Source organism: Pseudoliparis swirei, chromosome 2, assembly GCF_029220125.1.
Source record: "Pseudoliparis swirei isolate HS2019 ecotype Mariana Trench chromosome 2, NWPU_hadal_v1, whole genome shotgun sequence".
Classification (NCBI taxonomy): Eukaryota; Metazoa; Chordata; class Actinopteri; order Perciformes; family Liparidae; genus Pseudoliparis; species Pseudoliparis swirei.
In genome coordinates, this window is record NC_079389.1 from 25,062,135 (window position 1) to 25,074,062 (window position 11,928).

The following is an 11,928-nucleotide window of genomic DNA, read 5'->3' on the forward strand; positions in this document are numbered from 1 at the left end:
CCCAGGGGTCTTTAGGGGAGTGGGTCTTTAAAGGGGACTCCAGGTCTTTAGGGGAGGGTCTTAAAGGTCTTTAGAAATTGGGTCTTTAAAGGGACTCCCAGGTCTTTAGGGGAGTGGGTCTTTAAAGGGACTCCTAGGTCTTTAGGGGGACAGTGGGTGCTTTAAAGGGACTCCCAGGTCTTTGGGAGGGACTACAGGTAAAACAGATGTGAACCTGATGATTAATTTGATTGCATTTTCTTCCACAGGTTTTGTGCTAAATCACATGACAAAATAAACAATGAGGTCATGTGGATCATCCGATTAGTTAAATAACATACAACACATATTTAAAGTATCAAATATCATCCTCAAGGAAGGAGTTCATAAAGCAATAAAAGATGAAGGAGACGCTTTAGTGAGGTGACACGCCCCCTTTAAAGACGGATTAGGACACGCCCCTTGCTAAAGAGGACAGAAACCAGAGGCATCAGATTAGAAATCTTCAGAAGATCTGTAGAATAATCAATAATCAATAATCCGAAAGAATTCAAACCAGAACTTGATCATCAATGGATCCGGTGGGAGTTAAAGGCACCCAGGACTGGAAGGACACCTGGACCTAAGATCCTGAAGGTCCCAACTGAAGCTGCTTCTAGTTCAAATGAAGAATCAAACCTGGTTCAGAGGTCAGAGGGTCATCCAGCCAGGCGGGTCTGATCCCTGGACCAGCTTCCGAGCTCGGTGGAGAACTTCTTCTGGACCATGTCCTGAAACCTCCCGGACCGAACCAGAACTCAAAGCTTTTCTCCCCAGAATATAATAATTAAAATAAGAAACAAAACTTCTTCATCCAGTAAGAGAATCTGATCGACCCTCCCAGGCTGATGAAGAGGTCCTCTGTCCGCTGCTGCTGCTGCAGAGCTGACCAGAGTGAGACTGAGGAGAGAGAGGTTCACCGGCAGCGGGGGCGGAGCTCGCTCGCCCTCATTTACATAGAGAGAGAGGGAGGAGGGCCTTCAGGGGGTCATTGTCTTGATGTCACTTAGTGGATCAGTCTGTGGGTTTTGAGCCTCCAGGGAGCAGGAAGCGCCACCTGCTGGTGACCACCGGTCAGAACACTGAATATTCTTTATGTTCGGTTTTAGATCACTAATAACATCCTATGAATACAGCAGCTGATGTGGCACGTCTCACTCACACATAACAGTATCTGTAAACACTCACTAATGGCCCGTCTGCAGGTTTCTTCTTTTATGAATTGTTTTTATTGGAGGCAAGTCGAGATACAGGAAGTACACAGTCTCACTCTATCATTCTCTCTCCACACACGTAAAAAGGTATTCAAGCTGCTGCGCTCTCTGGATACTACATTACCCGCGAGCCTCAGCCTGTAGCTTTCCAGTCTGTTGTCCTAGTACTGTTCCTGCAGTAGGATATCCCGTCTCACTGTGACCTCGTAGTCCTGTTCCTGTTGGAGTTAGTGATCAATAAGTGAGAATCAGACATCTTGTTCTTTTCCACTCAGTTTATTCTTTCAAAATAAAAGACAAATTAAAAGAAACTGTCGCCTATGTATTTAAAAGAGCAGACGGGCAATGTCCAGCGCCACTAAAAACAAAGCTCCTCTGTGAACCTTCAGATAAAGTGCATTAAGTCCAACTGAGAGAAGCTGGAAGGAGCTCCTGATCATCATCATCATCTTCATCTCCTCCACCACAATAAAACCAGCTGATCCAGGACGACAGCGGCAGGAAGCATCGCAGAATATCCTCCTGTTGCATCTAAACCCAAAAGCGTCCCGTGTACTCTGACATGTTGAGTTTAAATGTTACAAGTCTGTGTACTCCAGCACTGGAGTATCTAGGGTACTGAAATCTCGAATGCTATGAGATTGGAGTACTTCAGAGTGTCTTACTCTGACCTCTGAAATGAAAACATGTTTAATAATCAGTGAAAACACTGACCAGCCAGATTCTCTGAACTCCGTGATGGAAAGTTTTATTATGAAAGGGTCGTCCTTCACCTCACTGACTTCCTAAGCAAGCAACCTTTAGAATTCTCTATTGGTCAATTTATAATATTCTATTTATATTGATTAGTGTTAAATTAACCGTGTCCTGTAACAATAATGAAGAAGAAGCTGGCAGCCTCAATTGGCGATGTCAGAGAGCTTTTCTTCTTCTCCCCTATTAAATTTGAAGTTTTCGTGCTGCTCTGACTGAAAGTCCATCGGGGAATAGATCCTCCTCCCTGCGTGGTGTCGGGTGTGGTGTCGCTCCCGGGTGTTCTGAAGCACCGGGCGCGGCTCTAGAGACCCAGAGACTATGCGACCACGTTCTGGGCAACATGTAGAACTGCTCCCGGTCCTCACGCCACATCTTAGGCGTCCACGTTGGCTTCTGGCTTTCTCGCCGTTTGGGCTCTGAGGGGGGAGCACAAGGAAACAGGCATTAGTCAAGCTCAATGAAGTGAAGCCATGATGGGTAATGTACCTGCTAGCATACTGAATGAAGTGAAGCATGATGTGAATGTATGTTGGTGGTGGGGAGGGGCCGTGGGCGCTGATTGTGCTGCCACGCTTCTGTCAGTCTGCCCCAGGGCAGCTGTGGCTACTGATGTAGCTCCCCACCACCGGGGTGACTGTGTGTGACTACTGGACTCTGGACTGTAAAGCGACTTTGGGTATTTAGAAAAGCGTATATAAAAATTGAATATTATTATTATTTATTAAAATTGAATGTTATTATGATGGGTAAATGTACCTGCCAGCATGCTGAAATGAAGTGAAGCATGATGGGTAATATACTACACAGCATGACTGAATGAAGTGAAGCATGATGAGTAATCACCTGCCAGCATGCTGAATGATGAAGCATGAAAGCATGGTGAAATATCCTGCCAGCATGCTGAATGAAGTGAAGCACAGATAGGTAACGATACCTGCCAACATGCTGACTACAGACAGCAGGATCTTCTCCACGCTCTGGACTGGACTCCAGCGCTCCAGCGCTGCCTCTACGTAGCCCGTATGTGGGCCGTCTCCTGGCGCGTGAAGGATGGAGATGCACACCCGGCCGTCCGCGTAGACTACGGGAGGAGGAAGTGGTTAGCATCAAACAGGAAGTGGCGCTCTGCGGTCAGAACCACTCAGTGTGGTTGAGTTCTAAAAGCAAAGACGCCTTTCTCTCTGAACTGTGTTTGTCCTCTGAGGAGCAGAGAGATCAGAGGACCTGAGGGTGTTATCAGCTGAGATCAGCTTCCTGTCATGGAGGTACTTCAAGAATATAAAGTATCCAGCTCTGTTTCATCTTCATCTGCTGCCTGTGGGTGGAGGATCATCTGAGGGGCCACTGCCAAAGTCTGTGATGATGATGAGGGGTCCCGTCCTCTAATCAGGGCGGAGGCGTTGCTCGAACCGTGACATCACCGCTCAGTCCCAGTAATCTTACAAGCGCTAATGACAGCTCAGCTAGCGGCGAGCTAACGGGTTTGAGGTCGCGTGACCACTTACTGTTGGGGTGGAACATGTCGCAGGTGAACCTCATCTTGGGAGGACTGAGAGGATAATGATCCCGGACGGGAAGCTGAGCACTGGCTGGGAACACGCCTCCTTCCAAAAACAGGTATCCTGAGACCCCTGAAACACAAGAGAACCGGGTTTAGAAACCCTGGGGGTTCTTAATGTCCCAGGAACCGAATCAGCTCAGGAGAGCCTAGAAACCGTAGCTACAGCATGGAGGAGGTTCTAGCAGTTTCTTTAGATGGTGCTAGCCTACCTTAGGAGGTGTCTTCTAGCAGCTCTTTAGATGGTGCTAGCCTACCTTAGGGAGGCAAGGTTTCTAGCAGCTCTTTAGATGGTTCTACAGCCTACCTTTAGGAGGTTCTAGAAGCTCTTTAGATAGTTAGCTAGCCTACCTTTAGGAGGTTCTAAAGCAGCTCTTTAGATGGTGCTAGCCTACCTTTAGGAGGATTCTAGCAGCTCTTTTAGATGGTTCTAGCCTACCTTTAGGAGGGTTCTAGCAGCTCTTTTAGATGGTCTCTAGCATACCTTTAGGAGGTTCTAGCAGCTCTTTAGACTAGTGCTAGCCTACCTTTAGGAGGGTTCTAGCAGCTCTTTAGATGGTTCTAGCAGCTCTTTAGAATAGTGCTAGCCTACCTTTAGGAGAGTTCTAGCTTAGCTCTTTAGATGGTTCTAGCAGCTCTTTAGATGGTGCTAGCTCTACCTTTCAGGAGGTTCTAGCAGCTCTTTAGATAGTGCTAGCCTACCTTTAGGAGGTCTCTAGTTGCTCTTAGATGGTCTACAGCTCTTAGATGGTTCTAGCAGCTCTTTAGATGGTTCTAGCCTCACCTTTAAGTAGGAGGTTCTAGCTTGGCTCTTTAGATGGTTCTAGCCTACCTTTGGGAGGTTCTAGCAGCTCTTTAGATAGTGCGCTAGCCTCATCTTTAGGAGGTTCTAGTTAAGGGATGCTCGATCTGATCGGCGCCCGATCCATATCGGCCGATATTCCCATTATCCAGCCTTTGATAGGCCGATCAAACTTGGCCGATCAGATGACATAAACCATCTGAGAACTGACTTCATCAGAGTTTCAGTCATAGCAGCGCATCGCAACGGAGATAAATGCGCCTTGCCAGGGCCGGCAGAGATCAGAGGTCAGCGAGGGATCCTCTCCGCACCGAGTAGCGTCCCCACGTCCCCCGAGTTATATCACTGGGTCAACTCAGCCGACTCATGCTCTGCCCTATAGACTGATGTTCACGGTGGCCCACATTACCGATGGGGAAGCGTCATGAGGGGTTTTGATAAAGTTAGCGTGGAAGAATTCACGTGATACATCGGTTTTTCAAAATAAGATGCTCTACAAATCATATATACACTAAATATATGTGCAAACAATGAACTGATTTAGTATCTTATATAGATCGTTTCAGATTTAGCTTAAATTTCTGCTAACATTAAAACATTTTACTTTACTAAGGAAGAGTTTATAAAAGTCAGATTTGTGTGTTAAAAAAGTCCTATAGGGATTTCAAGAGTTCTAGAAATGAATGATGAGATGTGTTCATATATATCTGAAGTCCCCTACACTGGCAAATCAATTTAATGTATCAATTAGACATTTTCAAAAGTAAAATCTAAATGTTTAAAGAAATCGTCATTTTTAAATGTTTGAGGCGCCTAGATATGTTTTCCTCAGAGTCCCAGGCAACGACTGATGCAGATCAGAATCAGAACTGTAAAACAGTTTTATTGCCAGGAAATGTTTTCACAAACAAACGAGATTTTTTTGGTGAAGGTACATTTTGGACATGATAAATAAACAACAATCAAATACGAGCAGAAAGACAACAAATAATGTGAAGTGTTTGGGGTGTGTGCTTCCAAGGGTGTTTGAAGTTAAAGTGTAATAAGGAAGTGACGGTGGAGGAGGAAGAAGAAGGAGGAGGGAGGGAGGAGTGAGGAGGAGGAAGAGGAAGGATGTGGGAAGAAGGAGGAGAGGAGGAAGGTGGGAAGAAGAGGGTGGTAGTCCTGGGGTGACAGCCAGTCAAATCCTGGGTCCATTGATGAGCCCGACTGGCCGGGAAAAAGCTTGGTGGCGGGTGGTCTTATCATGATGGACTGCAGCCTCCTCCCGAGGGGAGGGACTCAACAGGGAGTGTCCAGGGTGAGGCCAGCCATAATCTGGCCCGCCTAGTGACTCCGGAAGTGAACAGACCTGAGGGAAGGCAGAGGCTGGCAACCCTCTCCGGGCCAGCTGATGATGCCTGCAGCCTGCGCTTGTCTTTGGCTGTGGCTGCAGGGTGCCAGACGGTGATGGAGGAGCAGATGATGGACTCAACGATACCGTAGAATTGTACCCATCATTCCTCCCTGGAGAGGTTGAATTTCTCAGCTGCCCCAGGAAGAACATCCTCCGCTGGGCCTTCTGGTGATGTGGAGTCAAGGTTCAGCTCCCACTTGAGGTCCTGGGAGATGATGGAGCGAGAAGCGAGACTCACAGCGTCGACGGGGAGTCACAGGATGAGAGGGGGGGCTGCATTCCTCCCGAAATCCAATACAACCATCTCCACTGTCTTTAGAGCCGCTGAGCTCCAGGGTTGTTCCGGCTGCACCAGGTCACCAGGTATTGTCCCACCTGTAGCGGTCCTGTCTCACCAGAGATGGAGCCCCAATGAGGGTGGTGTCATCCGCGAACTTTGTGGAGCTCTGACGTGACTGGTGACTGGAGGTGCAGCTGTTGGTGTACAGGAGAACAGTAGAGGGAGAGAACATTGTTTTGGGGAACCTGTGCTATGGGTCCGGAGCCTGAGATGGTTCTCCCCAGCTCACGTACAAGCTTCCTGTCGGTCAGGAAGTCTGTGATCCACCTGCAGGTGGAGTCGGCAATGCAGCCAGAGAGCTTGTCCGCAGCAGGGACGTGATGATTGTATTGAAAGCAGAGCTGAAGTCCACAAACAGATCCCATGAGGTTCCTGGGGAGTCCAGATGCTGGAGGATGTAGGAAGGGCTATGTTGACTGCACTGCCTATGCAGACTCCAAGGCTCTGTAGGCGAACTCGTGCAGGGGTCCCAGGCGGGTCGGTGATGGTCTTGAGGGTGTGATAGACCAGCGCTCAGGAAGGACTTCATGACTACAGAGGTCAGGGCGATGGGCCTGCAGCCACTGAGTCCTGTGATCTTGGGTTTTGGGACGGGATGATGGTGGGAGGCCTTTGGAAGCAGGTTGGAACGGGCATGTCTCCAGGAGGTGTTGAAGATGGTGAACACCGGAGACAGCTGGTCAGCAGCAGTGCTTCAGGGTGAGGGGATTGAGTCCGGGCCTGGGCTGCTTTGGCGGGGTCTCGCAACAGCCTGTTGACGGCTCTTCCAGATGACGAGGGTCAAGCCGCTGAGTTGATGGAGGGTGCTCCAGAGGTGTGAGCCTGATGGCTGGGGGAGGGTGGGGCTGATGGTCTGTGGCTTGTTGATGGGGCTGTGGGGGATGGTCTCAGGACTGCTCCATTGTCTTCAAAAAAGCGCAGTAGAACTCATTTAGCCTCGCTCCCGCCAGCTACACATGGAGGGGTGATTTGGGCTTGTAGTTGGTGATCTGCCTGAGCCCTCCCAGACAGAAGCAGAGTCGTTTGGCTGAGAGCTGCTGTTGCAGTTTCTCAGAGGCTGACGCTGCAGCATCCTCACCGCCTTGCCAAACCTGTATTTGACCTGTAAAAGGTCCTGTCCCACTCCTGGAATGCCTGGTCCTTCTGCAGTCTTAGCCTGAGCTCCATGAACCAGGGCTCTGCTATAACTCACCCTGAGCTGGATGGAATACAGCCGTCCTCACAGAAGCTGATGTGGTAGTTACAGCTCTGTGTACTCATCCAGGCCATGTTGGTAGCAGTCCCAGATATCCCAGTCAGCAGTCCAAGCACGCCTGTAGATCCTCTAGGAGCTCACTGGTCCACTTCTTGAACTTCCTCACTACAGGTTTGCAGCGAGCTTTAGTCTCTGCCTGTATGAGGGAACTGGGATGAACCATGATGGGCTTATTTCCCAGTGCAGCTCTGAGGATGGCGTGATAGGCCCTGCTGATTGTTGTGTAGCAGGGTCCAGAATGCCTTTCTCTAGTAGGCATTTAATTAACTGTCTATATTTAGGGAGTTCGTGGTTGAGGTTTCCTTTGTTAAACTCTCGTGCACAATAACCAAAGAGTCCGGGGAAGGTCCTGCCCACACACCGTATCTGTTCAGCGAGATCCGCTTGTGCCTCGTACGCTCTTCGCGCGCATGTAAACTCCGCCAGGATGAATGGGCTAACCCACGTGGGGAGTTAGGAAGGGTTGCAGTGAATGGCTAAAAGATTCCAGGTCCGGGCGTAACAGTGCTGTAGGATCACCGCTACGCTGCACCAGCCGCTGTTGAGGTAAAGATTCTCCAATTGCTTTTCCGGAGAGCTCCGTCCCGTCCGCCGGAATAGCTGGAAGCTGAAGCGAGCTGGAGCGCAGAGTCTGCATCATCGATCCACTGCCATGATTCCAGAAAGCACAGGACGGAGGATGAGGAAGCCTCGTCTCTCCTACCAGCAGCTGGAGTTCGCCCAGTTTGTTGCACAGTGAGCGGACGTTGGAGAAATATGCCCGCAGCTACTGTACGAGATCCCCGCTCGTAGCCGCATAAGCGCCCCTGAGCGCTTTCTCCAAGGCCTCACCGGCTGGGCGAAGGGGTGAGTACACCTTTACAATGTCTGTAACTCCATGGTGGCTAAAACATGGAAGTTAAACTACTGGAGTTGTTCCCTGATGTCTATGAGCCTTCTGCGAAAGAGCTCTGGGAATCACAGCAGAGCCAGTATTTAAAACGAAAGCAACAAAAAACATCAAGACTAACACACCGGAGATGGCCGGTTCACAAGCGCCATCAGAAGTAGATAGATGTGTCTAGGACGCCCCGACTTCCCTAGCCTGGCAATCAAACATATTTACTGTCGCAATTAAGAGATTTTCAAATTTAAAGTCCTAAATGCTTAAAGAAAAGGTAATTAATGTTTGAGGTGCTTTATATATTTATTTCCTCATAGTCCGAGGCAATGATGCTACATAATAAATAGAATGTCAATCAACACCTTGATGGTAATATTTGGATCGGTAGGATACTGATTGTGATCGCACCAAAACCTGATCGGAGCATCTCTAGTTTCTAGGAGTTCTTAGATGGTTCTAGCCACCAGGAGGTTCCAGCAGCCTTTAGATGGTTCTAGCCTACCTTAGGAGGTTCTAAGGATCCTTGGTGAAGATCTAATGATCCTTCAGTGGTTTCCACTGGTCCTCACAGAGGTTCTAGTAGCTCTTCAAGAATTTTTACATGGGGTTTGTGGTCAAAAGGCTCTAGGGTCTCGTGAAGATAATCTATGGTTCCTGGGAGGTCATAGCTGTGTGTACGGGCCCTTAGGACATAAAGGTCTCCTCGGGAGTCTGACGGGAGTCACCCGATTGCTGCCTCAGGTAATTATGGATGGGCGGATGAGTCAGACGGTTAAATTGAAGGGCCGCCAGCTGCTGGCACGCCAACGCTCTAAACAACCGTAGGAAACCCGCCTGCCCAGCAACCTCTAGAGACTTCCGGATATGAAACCCAATGACAACAAATAGATTCAGAAACAACACGGCGGAGAAATGTCCGAATTCAAGTTGAGTGATTTCTCCAAAAGACGAAAAAACAACTTGAACTTGTTTTCTGAATGAAGTTGGATCAGCGCTCAGCTAACAATGTGTAGGGAACAGAGGGGTTCTGCTGGTTCTCAGTCCGTTGGGTTCTTTAGGGAAAGAGAAGGTTCTAGTGGTTATCAGTCCACTGGTGTCTTGAGGGAACAGAAGTTCCAACAGCCCATTGGGTTCTACTGGTTCTTCAGCGAACAGAGGGGGTTCTAGTGGTTCTCAGTCCATTGGGTTCTTTAGGGAAGAGAAAACTGATCTATAACTTGAGATCAATGAACTTGTTGCAACTGACTGTCCACAAGCCCCTGCTGGTCTGTGGGGAGTAGCGCCAGCTCTCTTTAACATAAACAGGTGAACAGACATTCTCAGCATTGGTCTCTGGGACAAAGTTAGCTGACTGGACAGACTTGTCTTTAGTCTCTGATCCAGAACAGGACCTGTCTTTCATTATCAGCTCAAAGTTTAATGATTAGTTTACTCTATTTTTAAGAATTTACAGTCAAATAAACAAAACATTCTAAAATTACATTCCACAACATAACAGTATATATAAAGTCAACATTTATCTTTCTCCTAAACCATTGAATTTCACTGAATATGTTCCGATTACAGGATAACAACATTTGTATACAGAGTATTTATTCTGAAAACAACTAGTCTTTTCAGAGAACCTTGCATTTAGCTGTTAGACCTGAAAACACACGATGAGAAACACACTTACATTTCAGTGAGAAACCTATACCACTTTAGTCCACAGGGGGAACTCCAACACTACCACTGTGCAATGAACAAAACCAACACTACCACTTTAGTCCACAGGGGGCCAAACCAACACTACCACTTTAGTCCACAGGGGCCAGAACCAACACTACCACTTTAGTCCACAGGGGCAGAACCAACACTACCACTTTAGTCTCAGGGGGCCCAGAACCAAACACTAGTCCATGTTTAGTACCACAGCAACAGAACCAGAACCACTACCACTTTAGTCCACAGGGGCACATAACCAACACTACCACTTTAGTCCATTAGAACCAACACTACCACTTTAGTCCACAGGGGCATGAACCAACACTACCACTTTAGTCACAGGGGGCACCAGAAGAACCAACACTACTTTAGTCCACAGGCACAGAACCAACATTCTACCACTTTAGTCCACAGGGGCACCAGAACCAACACTACCACTAGTCCACAGGGGGCAGAACCAACATCACACTTTAGTCCAGGGGCACCAGAACCAACACTACCTTTAGTCCACAGGGGCAAAACCAACACTACCACTTTAGTCCACAGGGGCAGAACCAACACTACCACTTTAGTCCACAGGGGCAGAACCAACACACTTTAGTCCACAGGGAACCAGAACCAACACTACCACTTTAGTCCACAGGGGCACCAGAACCAACACTACCACTTTTAGTCCACAGGGGCACAGAACCAACACACCACTTTAGTCCACAGGGGGGCACCAGAACCTTCTACCACTCTTTTTAGTCCACAGGGGCACTAAACCAACACCACTTAGTCCACCAGGGAACTAACATTACCACAGACATGTTACAGTAGTCACTTTAGCGCCACAGCATGCCAGCCTTTTCGGTTTTTTTTGTGTAAAATATCCGCTACTCCGCCCCTGGTAAAACTGCTTTACCCTTTTAAAAAAAGTAAGATATCAGTTCTTAAAATCAATTTTACAGTATTATATGCTGGTTTTTTTTTCTTTAAAACAAAAAAATAATTAAGTTTTTCAGATGTTTGATTTTATTTATCAAATTTTCATCTGTAAATATATATATATTAAGAATTTATTAGCAAAGTAATAAAAACACAGTATTATTCAGCTCAATGTTAGACTTTACTTATATATACATAATTCTGTTTAATATATATCTATTTATATGAATATTAAATATATTTGCTAAAATAATTTTTTTACAGATAATTCATAATTCAATATATTACATATATCATTTATGTTTTGATGATGAATGTTTGTGATAAACTGAAGGACACAGCGGCTGGTTTTGTGGTAGATTTATTTATTGTTCTGTAACTACAGTGAGTGTTCTTATACATGTCATCTGCAGTCATCAAACCGATATATATTTATAAAATTAGAAATATAATCCACGTCATCTAATAGCAAACAAACCAGTGGAGGGGGAGTCGAGAAGATCTGCTCAAATGATAATATCATAATTATGAATCTGTGCATTAAATAAGTCGAAAAAATAAAACATTCTCAAAAACACACAACCACCAAACGCACACATGGACCCGGTCCGGTCTCGACATTAGATGATCACACAAACACACCTGTGAATTATTAAAGACGTCGTTTCTTTGGTTGAAAACTGAGTCGCCCCCCGAAAAAAAAACTTTAAATAAATGTTTTCAAATCACAAACAGAGAGTTGGAATGTGAAAAAGAAAAGAGGGGTCAGAGGTCACCGGCACACAGTTAAATAAACTCACTTCAACGGATTTGGAATATTTTCAGTAAATTGTTTGAGTTTCGGCAATGAAGTAAATCTGAGTTACCAAAAATATTTTGAGATTAAGTCTTAGATTTCATCTAATTTACAAAATACAGATATTTAAATTTTGATGTCCCAAGTTTTTAAATATGTTTTCTTTCCGGGGAGATAAGAGTTGTACTACGCAGTATTCCTGAATATTCAGTCGTGGTATTTTGTGTTCGTCGTGCTAACGTGCTAACGTGTTTTTCAAGGCAGCCAAAAGGAGAAAAA

The 11,928-nt window shown here is 46.5% G+C and overlaps 1 pseudogene; it reads right to left on the reverse strand.

The window, feature by feature from the left end:
* Positions 1–2,289: 2,289 nt before the first annotated feature.
* Positions 2,290–7,353, reverse strand: LOC130207798 (ubiquitin-conjugating enzyme E2 G2-like; annotated as a pseudogene).
* Positions 7,354–11,928: the final 4,575 nt, after the last annotated feature.